This window comes from Olea europaea, unplaced genomic scaffold (assembly GCF_002742605.1).
Source record: "Olea europaea var. sylvestris unplaced genomic scaffold, O_europaea_v1 scaffold101, whole genome shotgun sequence".
NCBI classification, from domain to species: Eukaryota; Viridiplantae; Streptophyta; class Magnoliopsida; order Lamiales; family Oleaceae; genus Olea; species Olea europaea.
The window spans coordinates 115319-133655 of record NW_019227420.1 but is presented as its reverse complement, the minus strand read 5'-3'; positions in this window follow the sequence as shown (position 1 = coordinate 133655).

Genomic DNA, 18337 nt, shown 5'->3' with positions numbered 1-18337 from the left:
TATCGACGTTCAAAGAATTGAACGTAACTTTTGCACATAGTGTCCGTTTTGGACCTATAAGTACTTTTCAAAAATGTAGCGACCGTTTTAGATTGAACTCACGGCTTCGTCGTGACGTATGAGGGATTTCGGTCATTTTTCGAAGAACGAGCACTTGCATATTTGGAACGCTTGGATCGTCGGCGTTCGAAGAATAGAGCGTAACTTTTGCAAATGGTGTTCATTTTGGAATGAACTCACGGCTTCATCATGACGTATGAGGAATTTTGGTCGATTTTTGCATATTTGGAACGCTTGGATTGTCAGCATTCGAAGAATTGAAGGTAACTTTTGCCGACGGTGTCCGTTTAGGGCCCATAAGTACTTTTCGGAAATGTAGCGATCGTTTTGGATTGAACTCATAGCTTCATCATGACGTATGAGGGATTTTGACCATTTTTAGGTGAACGAGCACTTGCATATTTAGATTGTTAGCGTTCGAAGAATTGATCGTAACTTTTGCAGATGGTGTCGATTTTGGGTCCATAAGTACTTTTCGAAAATGTAGTGATCGTTTTGGATTGAACTCACGGCTTCACCTTGATGTATAAGAGATTTTGGCCATTTTTTTGAAGTACGAGCACTTACATATTTGGAATGCTTGGATTATCGGTGTTCGAAAAATTGAGCGTAACTTTTGCACACGGTGTCCATTTTTGGCCCACAAGTACTTTTCGGTAATGTAGCGATCATTTGGATTGAACTCAAAACTTTGTTGTGACGTATGAGAGATTTGGACCATTTTTGGAAGAACGAGCACTTGTATATTCGGAACGCTTGGATTGTCGGCATTCAAAAAATTGAGCGTAACTTTCGTACACGGTGTCCGTTTTGCGTCCATAAATACTTTTTAAAAATGTAGCGACCGTTTTGGATTGAACACACTGCTTCGTCGTGACATATGAGGGATTCCAGCCACTTTTCAAAGAACGAGAACTTACATATTTGGAAAAACAAATCCAATCTCGATCTTTGAAAGCATTTTCCTTCCCCCGCCGCATCTCCCTCCCTTAGTCGAGCCTTTCCACACTTGGATTGTCGGCGTTCGAAGAATAGAGCGTAACTTTTGCAAACGGTGTCCGTTTAGCGCCCATAAGTACTTTTCAAAAATGTAGCGACCATTTTGGATTGAACTTATAGCTTCGTCATGATGTACGATGGATTTCGGCCATTTTTTGATGAACGAGCACTAGCATATTTGGAATGTCGGCGTTCGAGGAATTGAGCGTAACTTTTGCAGACGCTGTCCGTTTTGGGCCCATAAGTACTTTTCGGTAATGTAGCGATAGTTTTGGATTGAACTCATAGCTTCGTCATGACGTACGATGGATTTTGACCATTTTTCGAGGAACGAGCACTATCATATTTAGAATGTCGACGTTTGAGGAATTGAGCGTAATATTTACAGACGCTGTACGTTTTGGGCCCATAAGTACTTTTCGATAATGTAGCGACCGTTTTGGATTGAACTCATAGCTTCATCATGACGTATGAGGGATTACAGCCATTTTTTGAAGAACAAGCACTTGCATATTTGGAACGCTTGGATTGTCGACATTCGAAGAATTGAACGTAACTTTTGCACACGGCGTCCGTTTTGGGCCCATAAGTACTTTTTGAAAATGTAGCAACCGTTATGGATTGAACTCATGGCCTCATCATGATGTATGAGAGATTTTGACCATTTTTCGAAGATCGAGCACTTGCATATTTAGATTGTCGACGTTCGAAGAATTGAGGATAACTTTTGCAGACGGTGTCCGTTTTGGGCCCACAAGTACTTTTCAAAAATGTGGCGACCGTTTTGGATTGAACTCACGATTTCATCGTGACATATTAAGGATGTCAGCCATTTTTCGAAGCACGAGCACTTGTGTATTTGGAACGCTTGGATTGTCGGCATTCGAAGAATTGAGCATAAGTTTTACACACGGTGTTCGTTTTGGGCCCATAAGTACTTTTCGAAAATGTAGTGACCGTTATGGATCGAACTCACGACTTCGTTGCGATATATGAGGGATTTTAGCCATTTTTTGAAGAATGAGCACTTGCATATTTGGATTGTCGGCTTTCAAAGAATTGAGTGTAACTTTAGCAGACGGTGTCCATTTTGGACCCTTAAGTACTTTTCGAAAATGTAGGGACCATTTTGGAATGAACTCACGGCTTTGCCGTGACGTATGAGGGATTTCATCCATTTTTCAAAGTACGAGCGCTTACATATTTGGAACGCCTGGATCGCCGGCGTTGGAAGAATTGAGCGTAACTTTTGCTCACTGTGTCTGTTTTGGGCGCATAAGTGCTTTTCAGTAATGTAGCAACCATTTTGGATTAAACTCATGGCTTCGTCGTGATGTATGAGGGATTTCGACCATTTTTCGAAGAACGAGCACTTGCATAGTTGGAACGCTTGGATTATCGGCGTTCGAACAATTGAGCGTAAGTTTTGCAAACGGTGTCCGTTTTGGGCCAATAAAGTACTTTTTGAAAATGTAGCGATAGTTTTGGATTGAACTCACAGCTTCGTCGTGACGTAAGAGAAAATTTGGCCGTTAAAAGCACTTGTATATTTGGGTTGTCGGCGTTCGAAGTATTGAGCGTAACTTTTACAGGCGGTGTCCGTTTTGGCCCCATAAGTACTTTTCAAAAATGTAGCGACCGTTTCAGATTGAACTCACGGCTTCATCGTAACGTATGAGGGATTTCGACCATTTTTTAAAGTACGAGCACAAGCATATTTGAAACGCTTGGATTGTCGGCGTTCGAAGAATTGAGCGTAACTTTTGCACACGGTGTCCGTTTTGGGCCCATAAGTATTTTCGAAAATATAACGACCATTATGGATTGAATCATGGCTTCATCATAACATATGCGGGATTTCGTCTATTTTTCGAAGAACAAGCACGTGCATATTTGGATTGTCGGCATTCAAAGAATTGAGCGTAACTTTTACAGGCAATGTCCATTTTCGCCCCATAAGTACTTTTTGAAAATGTAGCAACCGTTTCGGGTTGAACTCATGGCTTCATCGTGACGTATGAGCGATTTCGACCATTTTTTGAAGTACGAGCACAAGCATATTTGGAACGCTTGGATTGTCGGCGTTCGAAGAATTGAGCGTTACTTTTGCACACGGTGTCCGTTTTGGGCCCATAAGTACTTTTCAAAAATGTAACAACCGTCATGGATTGAACTTATGGCTTCATCATGACGTATGAGGGATTTTGGCCATTTTTTAAAGAACGAGTACTTACATATTTGGATTGTCGGCGTTCGAAGAATTGAGCGTAACTTTTGCAGACGGTGTCCATTTTGGGCCCATAAGTACTTTTCGAAAATGTAGCGACAGTTTCGGATTGAACTCAAGGCTTCGTTGTGACGTATGAGGGATTTCAGCCATTTTTCGAAGTACGAGTGCATGCATATTTGGAACGCTTGCATTGTTGGCGTTCGAAGAATTGAGCGTAACTTTTGCACAGGGTGTCCGTTTTGGGCCCATAAGTACTTTTCGGAAATGTAGCGACCATTATGGATTGAACTCATGGCTTATTTGTGAGGTATGAGGGATTTCAGCTATTTTTTGAAGAATGAGCACTTTTATATTAGGATTGTCGGCATTCGAAGAATTGAGCGTAACTTTTGCAGACGGTGTCCATTTTTGGCCCGTAAGTACTTTTCGAAAATGTAGCGACCATTTTGGAAAGAACTCACGGCTTTGCCATGATGTAAGAGGGATTTTGGCCATTTTTAGAAGTATGAGCACTTGCATATTTGGAACACTTGGATTGTCGGAGTTCAAAGAATTGAGCGTAACTTTTGCACACGGTGTCCGTTTTGGGTCCATAAGTACTTTTCGGTAATGTAACTACCGTTTTGGATTGAACTCATGGCTTCGTCATGACGTATGAGGGATTTCAACCATTTTTCAAAGAACGAGCACTTGCATATTCGAAATGCGTGGATTGTCGAAGTTCGAAGAATTGAGCGTAACTTTTGCACACGATGTCCGTTTTAGGCCCATAAGTACTTTTAAAAAACGTAGCGACCGTTTTGGATTGAACTCATGGCTTCATCATGATGTATGAGGGATTTCGGCCATTTTTCGAAGAACGAGCACTTGCATATTTGGAACGCTTGGATTGTCGACGTCCGAAGAATGAAGTATCATTTTTGCAAACGGTGTCCGTTTTGGGCCCATAAGTATTTTTTGGTAATGTAGCAACCGTTTTGGATTGAACTCATGGCTTCATCGTGACGTATGAGGGAATTCGACCATTTTTCAAAGAACGAGCACTTCCATATTTGGATTGTCGACGTTCGAAGAATTGAGCGTAACTTTTGCAGACGGTGTTCGTTTTGGCCCCATAAATACTTTTCAAAAATGTAGTGATCGTTTTGGAATGAACTCACGGCTTCGTCGTGACGTATGAGGGATTTTGGCCTGCTTTTGAATCTTGCATATTTAGAACGCTTGGATTGTCGACGTTCGAAGAATTAAGCATAACTTTTGCAGACGGTGTCCGGTTAGGACCCATAAGTACTTTTCGAAAATGTAGCGACCATTTTGGATTGGACTCATGGCTTCATCATGACGTATGTGGGATTTTGGTCATTTTTCAAAGAACGAGCACTTGCATATTTGGATCGCTTGGATTGTCGACGTTTGAAGAATTGAGTGTAACTTTTGCACACGGTGTCCATTTTGGGCCCATAAATACTCTTCAAAAATGTAGCGACCATTTTTTATTGAACTCACGGCTTCGTCGTGACATATGAGGGATTTCAACCACTTTTCGAAGATTGAGCACTTGCATATTTGGAACGCTTGGATTGTTAGCGTTTGAAGAGTTGAGCGTAACTTTTGCATACAATGTCCGTTTAGGGCCCATATGTACTTTTCGAAAATGTAGCGACCGTTTTGGATTGAACTTGTAGCTTCGTCGTGACGTATGAGGGATTTTGACCATTTTTCGGAGAACGTGCACTTGCATATTTAGATTGTCGACGTTCGAAGAATTGATCGTAACTTTTACAGACGGTATCCGTTTTGGGCCCATAAGTACTTTTCGAAAATGTAGCGACCATTTTGGATTGAACTCATGGCTTTGCCATGATGTATGAGGGATTTTTGCCATTTTTTGAAGTGCGAGCACTTGCATATTTGGAACGCTTGGATTGTCGGCGTTCGAAGAGTTGACCGTATCTTTTGCAGACGGTGTCCGTTTTGGACCCATTAGTACTTTTTGGAAATGTAGCGACCATTTTGAATTGAACTCATGGCTTTGTCGTGACCTATGAGGGATTTCAGCCAATTTCTGAAACTTTCGTATTTGGAATGCTTGGATTGTCGGTGTTCGAAGAATTGAGGGTAACTTTTGTAGACGGTGTCCGTTTAGAGCCCATAAGTACTTTTTGGAAATGTAGCGACCATTTTGGATTGAACTCATGGCTTCATCATGACGTATGAGGGATTTCGGCCATTTTTTGAAGAACCAACACTTACATATTTGGAACGCTTGGATTGTCTGCATTCGAAGAATAGAGCGTAACTTTTGCAAACGGTGTCCGTTTTGGGCCCATAAAGTAATTTTTAAAAATGTAGCGACCCTTTTGGATTGAACTCACAACTTCGTCGTGGCGTATGAGGGAATTTGGCCATTTTTTGAAGAACGAGCACCTGTATATTTGGATTGTCAGCGTTCGAAGTATTGAGCGTAACTTTTGTAGACGGTGTTCGTTTTGGCCCCGTATGTACTTTTCTTAAATGTAACGACTGTTTTGGATTAAACTCATGGCTTCGTCGTGTCGTATGAGGGATTTTGGCTGGTTTTTGAAACTTGCATATTTGGAATGCTTGGATTGTTGGCGTTCGAAGAATTGAGTGTTACTTTTACAGACGGTGTCCGTTTAGGGACGATAAGTATTTTTCGAAAATGCAGCGATTGTTTTGGATTTAAGTCATTGCTTCGTCGTGACGTATGAAGGATTTTAGCAATTTTTTGAAGAATGTGCACTTGCATATTTGGAACGTCGATGTTCGAGGAATTGAGCGTAACTTTCGCAGACTGTGTCCGTTTTGGGCCCATAAGTACTTTTCGTTAATTTAGCGATCGTTTTGGATTGAACTCACGGTTTCGTCGTGACGTATGAGGGATTTCAGCCATTTTTCGAAGAATGAGTACTTGCATATTTGGAACACTTGGATTGTCGGCCTTCGGCAAATTGAGTGTAAATTTTGCACACAGTGTTCGTTTTAAGCCCATAAGTACTTTTTGGAAATGTAGCGGTCGTTTTGGATTGACCTCACTACTTCATCATGACATATGAGGGTTTTCAACCATTTTTTGAAGAAGGAGCACTTGCCTATATGGATTGTCGACGTTCGAAGAATTGAGAGTAACTTTTACACACAGTGTCCATTTTGGGCCCGTAAGTACTTTTCAGAAGTGTAGCGACCTTGGTTGAACTCACGGCTTCGTCGTGATGTAAGAGAAATTTTAGCCATTTTTCAAAGAACGAGCACTTGCATATTTGGATTGCTGACGTTTGAAGAATTGAGTGTAAGTTTTACACATGGTGTCCGTTTCAGGTCCATAAGTACTTTTCGAAAATGTAACAACCATTTTTGATAGAACTCATGGCTTCGTCATGACGTATGAGGGATTTTGGTCTTTTTTCAAAGAATGAGCACTTGCATATTTGGATTGTCGGTGTTCGAAGAATTGAGCGTAACTTTTGTCGACAATGTCCGTTTAGGGCACATAAGTACTTTTCAGAAATATAGCGACCATTTTGGATTGAACTCATGGCTTTGTCGTGACAAATGAGGGATTTCGACCTTTTTTGAATTATGAGCAATTGCATATTTGGAACGCTCGGATTGTCAACTTTCGAAGAATTGAGCGTAACTTTTGCACACGGTGTCCATTTTGGGCCCATAAGTAATTTTAGGAAATGTAGCGACCGTCTTGGATTGAACTCACGGTGGTATGAGGAATTTTGGCCATTTTTTGAAGAACGAGCACTTGCATATTTGGAACGCTTGGATTGTCGACGTTTGAAGAATTGAGCATAACTTTTGCACACGACGTCCGTTTTGGGCCCAATAGTACTTTTTGGAAATGTAGCGATCGTTTTGGATTGAACTCACGGCTTTGTTATGACATATGAGGGATTTTGGCCATTTTTCGAAAAACTAGCACTTGTATATTTGGAACGCTTGGATTGTCGACGTTCGAAGAATTGAGCGTAACTTTTACTAACGATGTCTATTTTGGGCCCATAAGTGCTTTCGAAAATGTAGCGACCGTTTTGGATTGATCTCATGGCTTCATTGTGACGTATGAGGGATTTCGACCTTTTTTAAAGAACGAGCACTTGCATATTTATATTGTCGGCGTTCGAGGAATTGAGCATAACTTTTGCAGACGGTGTCTGTTTCTGGCCCATAGTTACTTTTCGGTAATGTAGTGACCATTTTAGAATGAATTCTCGGCTTCGTCGTGACAAATGATAGATTTTGGCCATTTTTCGAGGAACGAGCACTTGGTTATTTCGAACGCTTGGATTGTCGACGTTCGAAGAATTGAGCGTAACTTTTACACACGGTGTCCGTTCAGGCCCATAAGTAGTTTTTGGAAATGTAGCGACCGTTTTGGATTGAACTCATGGCTTCATCGTGACGTACGAGGGATTTTGGCCATTTTTTGAAGAACAAGTAGTTGCATATTTGGATTGACGACATTCCAAGAATTGAGCGTAACTTTTCCAGATGGTGTCCATTTTGGGCCCATAAGTGCTTTTAGAAAATGTAGTGACTGTTTTGGATTAAACTCATGGCTTCATCGTGACGTATGAGGGATTTTGGCCATTTTTCGAAGTACAAGCACTTGCATGCTTGGAACGCTTGGATTGTCGACGTTCGAAGAATTGAGCGTAACTTTTGCACACGGTGTCTATTTTGGGCCCAAAAGTACTTTTCAGAAATGTAGCTACCGTTATGAATTGAAATCACAGCTTCGTCGTGATGTATAAGGGATTTCGGCCATTTTTTGAAAAATGAGCACTTACATATTTGGATTGTCGACGTTCAAAGAATTGAGCGTAACTTTTGCAGTCGTTGTTTGTTTAGGGCACATAAGTACTTTTTGAAAATGTAGCGACCATTTTGGATTGAACTCATGGCTTCATCGTGACGTATGAAGGATTTCAGCCATTTTTTGAAGTATGAGCACTTGCATATTTGGTACTCTTGGATTGTCGACGTTCGAAGAATTGAGCATAACTTTTGCACAAGTCGTCCGTTTTGGGCCCGTAAGTACTTTTCGATAATGTAACGACAGTTTTGGATTGAACTCACGGTTTTATCGTGACGTATGAGGGATTTCGATCATTTTTCGAAGAACGAGCACTTGCATATTCGGAATGCTTGGATTGTCGACGTTTGTAGAATTGAACGTAACTTTTACACACGGTGTCCGTTTTGGGCCCATAAGTACTTTTCAAAAATGTAGCGATCGTTTTGGATTGAACTCACGGCTTCATCGTAGCGTATGAAGGATTTTGGCCATTTTTTGAAGAACGAGCACTTGCATATTTGGAACGCTTGGATTGTCGACGTTCGAAGAATAGAGCATAACTTTTGCAAACGGTGTCTATTTTTGGCCCATAAAGTACTTTTCAAAAATGTAGCAACCATTTTGGATTGAACTCACGGCTTCGTCATGACGTATGAGGGATTTCGGCTGGTTTTTGAAACTTGCGTATTTTGAACGCTTGGATTGTCGGCGTTCGAAGAATTGAGGGTAACTTTTACAGACGGTGTCCGTTAGGGCCCATAAGTACTTTTCGAAAATGTAGCGACTGTTTTGGATTGAACTCATAGCTTCGTCGTGACGTATGAGGGATTTTGACCATTTTTTGGAGAATGAGCACTTGCATATTTAGATAATCGACGTTAGAAGAATTGATCGTTACTTTTGCAGACGGTGTCCATTTTGGGCCCATAAGTACTTTTCAAAATTGTTGCGACAGTTTTGGATTGAACTCACGGCTTCGCCGTGATGTATGAGGGATTTTGGTCATTTTTTGAAATAAAAGCACTTGCATATTTGGAAGGCTTGGATTGTCGACGTTTGAGGAATTGAGCTTAACTTTTGCACACAGTGTCCGTTTTTAGCCCATAAGTACTTTTCGGTAATGTAGCGACCATTTTGGATTGAACTCACGGCTTTGCCATGACGTATGAGGGATTTGGGCCATTTTTCATTGAACGAGCACTTGCATATTCGGAACGCTTGGATTGTCAGTGTTCGAAAAATTGAGCGTAACTTTTGCACACGGTGTCCGTTTTGGGCCCATAAATTCTTTTCAAAAATGAAGCGACCATTTTGGATTGAACTCATGGCTTCGTCATGACAAATGAGGGATTTCAGCCACTTTTTGATGAACGAGCACTTGTATATTTGGAACGCTTGGATTGTCGGTGTTCGAAGAATAGAGCCTAACTTTTGCAAACGATGTCCGTTTTGGGCCGAAAAAGTACTTTTCGAAAATGTAGCGACCGTTTTGGATTGAACTCACGGTTTCATTGTGACGTATGAGAGATTTCGGCCGATTTTTGAAACTTGCACATTTGGAACGCTTGGATTATCGACGTTCAAAGAATTGAGCGTAACTTTTGCAGACGGTGTCCGTTTAGGGCCCATAAGTACTTTTGGAAATGTAGCGACCATTTTGGATTGAACACATAACTTCGTCATGACGTATGATGGATTTTGGCCACTTTTCGAAGAATGACCACTTGCATATTTGGAATGTCGGCGTTCGAGGAATTGAGTGTAACTTTTGTAGATGCTATCCATTTTGGGCCCATAAGTACTTTTCGGTAGTATAGTGACCGTTTTGGATTGAACTCATAGCTTCATCGTGACTAATGAGGGATTACAGCCATTTTTTGAAGTACGAGCACTTACATATTTGGAGCACTTGGATTGTCGCGTTCGAAGAATTGAGCATAACTTTTGCACACGGTGTCTGTTTTTAGCCTATAAGTACTTTAGGAAATGTAGCCACCGTTATGGATTGAACTCACCATTTCGTCGTGACGTATGAGGGATTTTGACCATTTTTCAAAGAACGAGCACTTGCACATTTGGATTGTCGACGTTCGAAGAATTGAGTGTAACTTTTGCAGGCGGTGTCCATTTTGGGCCCATAAGTAATTTTCGAAAATGTAGCAATCGTTTTGGATTGAACTCATGGATTCATTGTGAAGTATTAGGGATTTTGGCCATCTTTCGAAGTAAGAACACTTGTGTATTTGGAACGCTTGGATTGTTGGCCTTCAAAGAATTGAGCGTAACTTTGAACACGATGTCCGTTTTGGGCCTATAAGTACTTTTCAGAAATGTAGCAACAGTTTTGGAATGAACTCAGGGCTTCACCATGATGTATGAAGGATTTTGGCCATTTTTAGAAGTAAAGCACTTGCATATTCAGAATGCTTGGATTGTCGGCGTTCGAAGAATTGAGCGTAACTTTTGCACCCAGTGTCATTTTTGGGCCTCATAAGTACTTTTCAAAAATGTAGCGATCATTTTGGATTGAACTCATGGCTTCGTCGTGACGTGTGAGGGACTTCGGCCATTTTTTGAAGAATGAGCACTTGCATATTTGGAACGCTTGGATTGTCGACGTTCGAGGAATAGAGCGTAACTTTTGCATAAGGTGTCTGTTTTGGGCCCATAAAGTACTTTTCGAAAATGTAGCAATCGTTTTGGATTGAACTCATGGCTTCGTTGTGACGTAAGAGGGAATGCGGCCATTTTTCGAAGAACGAGCACTTGCATATTTTGATTGTCGGCGTTCGAAGAATTGAGCGCAACTCTCATAGGCGGTGTTCGTTTTAGCCCCATAAGTACTTTTCAAAAATGTAGCGACCATTTCGGATTGAACTAACGGCTTCATCGTGACATATGAGGGATTTCGACCAGTTTTCGAAGTATAAGAAAAAGTATATTTGGAATGCTTGGATTGTCGGCGTTCGAAGAATTGTGTGTAACTTTTGCACACAGTTTTCATTTTGGGCCCATAAGTATTTTCGAAAATGTAATGACCATTATGGATTGAACTCATGGCTTCGTCATGACGTATGAGGGATTTCGGCCATTTTTCTAAGAACAAGCACTTGCATATTTGGATTGTCAGCGTTCGAAGAGTTGAGCGTAACTTTTGCAGATGGTGTCTGTTTTGGGCACATAAGTAGTTTTCAAAATTGTATTGGCCATTTTGGATTAAACTCGTGGCTTTATCCTAACGTATTAGGGATTTTAGCCATTTTTCGAAGTATGAGCACTTGCGTATATGGAACGCTTGGATTGTCGACGTTCGAAGAATTGAGCGTAACTTTTGCACACGGTGTTCGGTTTGGGCCCATAAGTACATTTCGAAAATGTAACAACCATTATGGATTGAACTCACGGCTTCCTCACAATGTATGAGGGATTTTGACCATTTTTTGAAGAACGAGCACTTGCATATTTCGATTGTCGACTTTCAAAGAATTGAGTGTAACTTTAGCAGACGGTGTCCATTTTCAACTGATAAGTACTTTTCGGAAATGTAGCGACCGTTTCGGATTGAACTCATGGCCTTACCGTTACGTATGAGGGATTTTGGTCATTTTTCGAAGTACAAGTACTTAAATATTTGGAACGCTTGGATTGTCGGCGTTCGAAGAATTGAGCGTAACTTTTGCTCACGGTGTCTGTTTTGGGCCCATAAGTACTTTTTGGTAATGTAGCGACCGTTTTGGATTGAACTCACGACTTCATCGTGGTGTATGAGGGATTTTGGCCGTTTTTCGAAGAACAAGCACCTGCATATTCAGAGCCCTTGGATTGTCGGCGTTCGAAGAATTGAGCTTAACTTTTCCACGCGGTGTCCGTTTTGGGCCCATAAGTACTTTTCAAAAATGTAGCGACCATTTTGGATTGAACTCATGGCTTCGTCGTGACATATGAGGGATTTCGACCATTTTTCAAACAACGAGCACTTGCATATTTGGAACGTTTGGATTGTCGGCGTTCAAAGAATAGAGTGTAACTTTTGCAAACGGTGTTCGTTTTGGGCCCATAAAGTACATTTCAAAAGTTTAGCGACCGTTTTGGATTGAAGTCACGGCTTCGTCGTGACGTATGGGGGAATTTGGCCATTTTTCGCAAAATGAGCATTTGTATATTTGGATTGTCGGCGTTCGAGGAACTGAGCATAACTTTTACAGGCAGTGTCCGTTTTGGCCCCATAAGTACTTTTCAAAAATGTAATGACCGTTTCAAGTTGAACACACGGCTTCATCGTGACGTATGAGGGATTTCGACCATTTTTTGAAGTACGAGTACAAGCATATTTGGAACGCTTGGATTGTTGGCGTTCGAAGAATTGAGCGTAACTTTTGCACATGGTGTCCGTTTTTGGCCCATAAGTACTTTTCAAAAATGTAACGACCATTATGGATTGAACTCACGACTTTGCCATGATGTATGAAGGGATTTTGGCCATTTTTCGAAGAACGAGCACTTACATATATGGATTGTCGACGTTCGAAGAATTGAGCGTAACTTTTGTAGACGGTGTCCGTTTTGGGCCCATAAGTACTTTTTGGAAATGTAGCGATAGTTTCGAATTGAACTCATGGCTTCATCCTGATGTATGAGGGATCTCGGCCATTTTTCGATGTACGAGCGCATGTATATTTGGAACGCTTGGATTGTTGGCGTTCGAAAAATTGAGCGTAACTTTTGCACAGGGTATCTATTTTGGGCCCATAAGTACTTTTCGAAAATGTAGCGACCGTTATGAATTGAACTCACGGCTTATTTGCGATGTATGAGGGATTTCGGCCATTTTTTGAAGAATGAGCACTTCCATATTTGGATTGTTGGCATTCGAAGAATTGAGCGTAACTTTTGCACACGGTGTCCATTTTGGGTCTATAAGTACTTTTCGGAAATGTAGCAACCATTTTGGAATGAACTCACGACTTCACCGTGATGTATGAGGGATTTTGCCCATTTTTATAAGTACGAGCACTTGCATATTTGGAATGCTTGGATTGTCGGCGTTCGAAGAATTGAGGGTAACTTTTGCCGACAGTGTCCGTTTTGGAGTCATAAGTACTTTTCGGTAATGTGACGACCGTTTTGGATAGAAATCACGGCTTCGTCGTGACGTATGAGGGATTTTGGCTATTTTTCGAAGAACAAGCACTTGCATATTCGGAACGCTTAGATTGTCGACGTTTGAAGAATTGAGTGTAACTTTCGCACACAATGTCCGTTTTAGGCCCATAAGTACTTTTCAAAAATGTAACGAACATTTTGGATTGAACTCACAGCTTCGTCACGACGTATGAGGAATTTCGGCCATTTTTCGAAGAACGAGCACTTGCATGTTTAGAACTCTTAGATTGTCGGCGTTCAAAGAATAGAGCGTAACTTTTGCAAACGATGTCCGTTTTGGACTCAATAGTACTTTTTGGAAATGTAGCGATCATTTTGGATTGAACTCACGACTTTGTTGTGACGTATGAGGGATTTTGGCCATTTTCGAAAAACTAGCACTTGCATATTTGGAACGCTTAGATTGTCGACGTTCAAAGAATTGAGCGTAACTTTTGTTAACGGTGTCTATTTTGGGCCATAAGTACTTTTGAAAATGTAGCGACCGTTTTAGATTGATCTCATGGCTTCGTCATGACGTATGAGGGATTTCGATAATTTTTCAAAGGACGAGCACTTGCATATTTGGATTGTCGGTGTTCGAGGAATTGAACATAACTTTTACAGACGGTGTCCGTTTCTGACCCTTAGTTACTTTTCGGTAATGTAGCGACCATTTTGGAATGAATTCTCGGCTTCGCTGTGACGTATGATAGATTTTGGCCATTTATCAATGAATGAGCACTTGCTTAGTTGGGACTCTTGGATTGTCGACGTTCGAAGAATTGAGAGTAACTTTTGTAGACGGTGTCCATTTTGAGCCCATAAGTACTTTTCGAAAATGTAGCGATTGTTTTGGATTGAACGCCTGGCTTCGTCGTGACGTATGAGGGATTTCGGCTGATTTTTGAAACTTGCATATTTGGAACGCTTGGATTGTCGACGTTCGAAGAATTGAGGGTAACTTTTGTCGACAGTGTCCGTTTAAGGCCCATAAGTATTTTTCGAAAATGTAGCGACCATTTTGGATTGAACTCATGGCTTCGTCGTGACGTATGAGGGATTTCCGCCATTTTTTGAAGAACCAGCACCTACATATTTGGAACGCTTGGATTGTCGATGTTCGAACAATAGAGCGTAACTTTTGCAAATGGTGTCCGTTTTGGGCCCATAAAGTACTTTTCGAAAATGTAGCGACCGTTTTGGATTGAACACACGGCTTCGTCGTGACATATGAGGGATTTTGGCCATTTTTCGAAGAACCAGCACCTGCATATTTGGAACGCTTGGATTGTCGACGTTCGAACAATAGAGCGTAACTTTTGCAAATGGTGTCCGTTTTGGGCCCATAAATTACTTTTCGAAAATGTAGCGACCATTCTGTATTGAACACACGGCTTCGTTGTGACGTATGAGGGAATTTGGCCATTTTTCGAAGAACGAGTACTTGCATATTTGGATTGTCGGGGTTCAAAGAATTGAGCGTAACTTTTACAGACGGTGTTCGTTTTGGCCCCATAAGTACCTTTCTAAAATGTAGCGACCGTTTTGGATTAAACTCACGGCTTCGTCGTGACGTATCAGGGATTTCAACCATTTTTCGAAGAATGAGCACTTGCTTATTTGGAACGCTTGGATTGTTAGCGTTCGACGAATTGAGCGTAACTTTTGCACACGATGTCTGTTTTGGGCCCATAAGTACTTTTCAGAAATGTAGCGACTGTTTTGGATTGACCTCACTGCTTCGTCATGACATATGAGGGTTTTCGACCATTTTTCGAAGGAGCACTTGCATATTTGGATTGTCGACATTCAAAGAATTGAGAGTATCTTTTGCACACGGTGTCCATTTCGGGCCCATAAGTACTTTTCGAAAATGTAGAGACCATTTTGGTTGAACTCATGGCTTCATCATGACATGAGGAATTTTGGCCATTTTTCAAAGAACGAGCACTTGCATATTTGGATTGTCGGCGTTTGAAGAATTGAGCATAACTTTTACACATGGTGTTCGTTTTGGGCTCATAAGTACTTTTCGAAAATGTGACAACCATTTTTGATTGAACTCAAGGCTTCATCATAACGTATGAGGGATTTCAGTCATTTTTCGAAGAATGTGCACTTGCATATTTGGATTGTCGGCGTTTGAAGAATTGAGCGTAACTTTTGCAGATTGTGTCCGTTTAGGGCACATAAGTACTTTTTGGAAATATAGCGACCATTTTGGATTGAACTCACGGCTTCGTCGTGACCTATGAGGGATTTTGGCAATTTTTCGAATTACGAGCACTTGCATATTTGTAACACTTTGATTGTCGACTTTCAAAGAATTAAGCGTAACTTTTGCACACGGTGTCCATTTTGGGCCCATAAGTACTTTTGGGAAATGTAGCGACCGTTTTAGATTGAACTCATGGCGTCATCGTGACGTATGAGGAATTTCGACCTTTTTTTGAAGAACGAGCACTTGCGCATTTGGAACGCTTGGATTGTCGGCGTTCGAAGAATTGTGCGTAACTTTTGCACATGGTGTCCGTTTTGGGCCCAATAGTACTTTTCGAAAATGCAACGATCGTTTTGGATTGAACTCATGGCTTTGTCGTGATGGACGAGGGATTTTGGCCATTTTTCAAAAAACTAGCACTTGCATATTTGGAACCCTTGGATTGTCGGCGCTCGAAGAATTGAGCATAACTTTTGCTATCGGTGTCTGTTTTGGGCCCATAAATACTTTCGAAAATGTAGCGACCGTTTTGGATTGATCTCATGGCTTGGTCATGACATATGAGGGATTTTGACCATTTTTCAAAGAACAAGCACTTCCATATTTGGATTGTCGGTGTTCGAGGAATTGAGCTTAACTTTTACAAACGGTGTCCATTCTGGCCCATAGTTACTTTACGGTAATGTAGCGACCATTTCGGAATGTGTTCTCGGCTTCGTAGTGACGTATGATAGATTTTGGCCATTTTTCGAGGAAGGAGCACTTGCTTATTTGGAACGCTTGGATTGTCGACGTTCGAAGAATTGAGCGTAACTTTCGCACACGGTGTCCGTTTTAGGCCCATAAGTACTTTTTGGAAATGTAGCGACCGTTTTGGATTGAACTCATGGCTTCGTTGTGACGTATGAGGGATTTTGGCCATTTTTCAAAAAATGAGCACTTGCATATTTGGATTGTCGGCATTCTAAGAATTGAGCGTAACTTTTGCAGACGGTGTCCGTTTGGGGCCCATCAGTACCTATAGAAAATGTAGCCACCATTTTGGATTAAACTCACGGTTTCATGGTAATGTATGAGGGATTTTGGCCATTTTTCGAAGTACTAGCACTTGCATATTTGGAAAGCTTGGATTGTCGGCGTTCGAAGAATTAAGCGTAACTTTTGTACACGGTGTCCATTTTGGGCCCAGAAGTACTTTTCATAAATGTAGCGACCGTTTTGGATTGAACTCTCGGTGTCGTCGTGATGTATGAGGGATTTTGACCAATTTTTGAAGAGCGAGCACTTGCATATTTGGAACGCTCGGATTGTCGGCGTTCGAAGAATTGAGCGTAACTTTTGCAAACGGTGTCCATTTTGGGCCTATAAGTACATTTCAGAAATGTAGCGATTATTTTGGATTGAACTCACGTCTTCATCGTGATGTATGAGGGATTTTGGCCATTTTCAAACAACAAGCACTTGCATATTTGGAACGCTTGGATTGTCAGCGTTCGAAGAATTGAGCGTAACTTTTGCTAACGGTGTCTGTTCTGGGCTGATAAATACTTTTTGGAAATGTAGCGACCATTTTAGATTGATCTCATGGCCTTGTCATGACGTATGAGGGATTTTGACCATTTTTTGAAGAACGAACACTTGCATATTTGGATTGTCGACGTTCGAAGAATTGAGCGTAACTTTTGGAGACGGTGTCCGTTTTGGGCCCATAAGTACTTTTCGAAAATGTAGCGACTGTTTTGGATTGAACTCACTGCTTCATCATGACGTATGAGGGTTTTCGTCCATTTTTCAAAGAATGAGCACTTGCATATTTGGATTGTCGACGTTCAAAGAATTGAGCGTAACTTTTGCAAACGGTGTCCATTTTGGGCCCATAAGTACTTTTTGGAAATGTGGCGACCGTTTTGCTTGAACTCACAGCTTCGTCGTGATGTATGAGAAATTTCGGTAATTTTTCGAAGAACGAGCACTTGCATATTTTGATTGCCATCTTTTGAAGAATTGAGCATAACTTTTGCGCATGGTGTCCATTTTTGGCCCATAAGTACTTTTCGAAAATGTAACGACCATTTTTGATTGTACTCACAGCTTCATCGTAATGTATGAGGGATTCCTGCCATTTTTTGAAGAACGGGCACTTGCATATTTGGATTGTCGGCGTTCGAAGAATTGAGCATAACTTTTGCAGACTGTGTCTGTTTTAGGCCTGTAAGTACTTTTCGAAAATGTGGCAACCATTTTTGATTAAACTCATGGCTTCGTCGTGCTGCACAAGGGATTTTGGCCATTTTTCGAAGAATGAGCATTTGCATATTTGGAACGCTTAGATTGTCGGCGTTCGAAGAATTGAGCATAACTTTTGCATACGGCGTCCTTTTTGGGCCCGTAAGTACTTTTTGAAAATGTAGCGACCATTTTGGATTGATCTCATCGCTTCGACGTAACGTATGAGGAATTTTGGACAATTTTTGAAGAACGGGCACTTTCAGGTTTGGAACGCTTGGATTGTCGGCCTTCCAAGAATTGAGCGTAACTTTTGCACGCGGTGTCCGTTTTGGGCCCATAAGTAATTTTCAAAAATGTAGCGACCGTTATGGATTGAACTCACGGCTTCGTCGTGATATATGAGGGATTTTAGCCCTGTTTCGAAAAATGAACACTTGCATATTTGAATTGGCAGCGTTCGAAGAATTGAGCATAACATTTGTAGACGGTGTCTGTTTAGGGCACATAAGTACTTTTAGAAAATGTAGTGGCCGTTTTGGATTGAACTCACATCTTCGTCATGATGTATGAGGGATTTCAGCCATTTTTCAAATTACGAGCACTTGCATATTTGAAACGCTTGAAT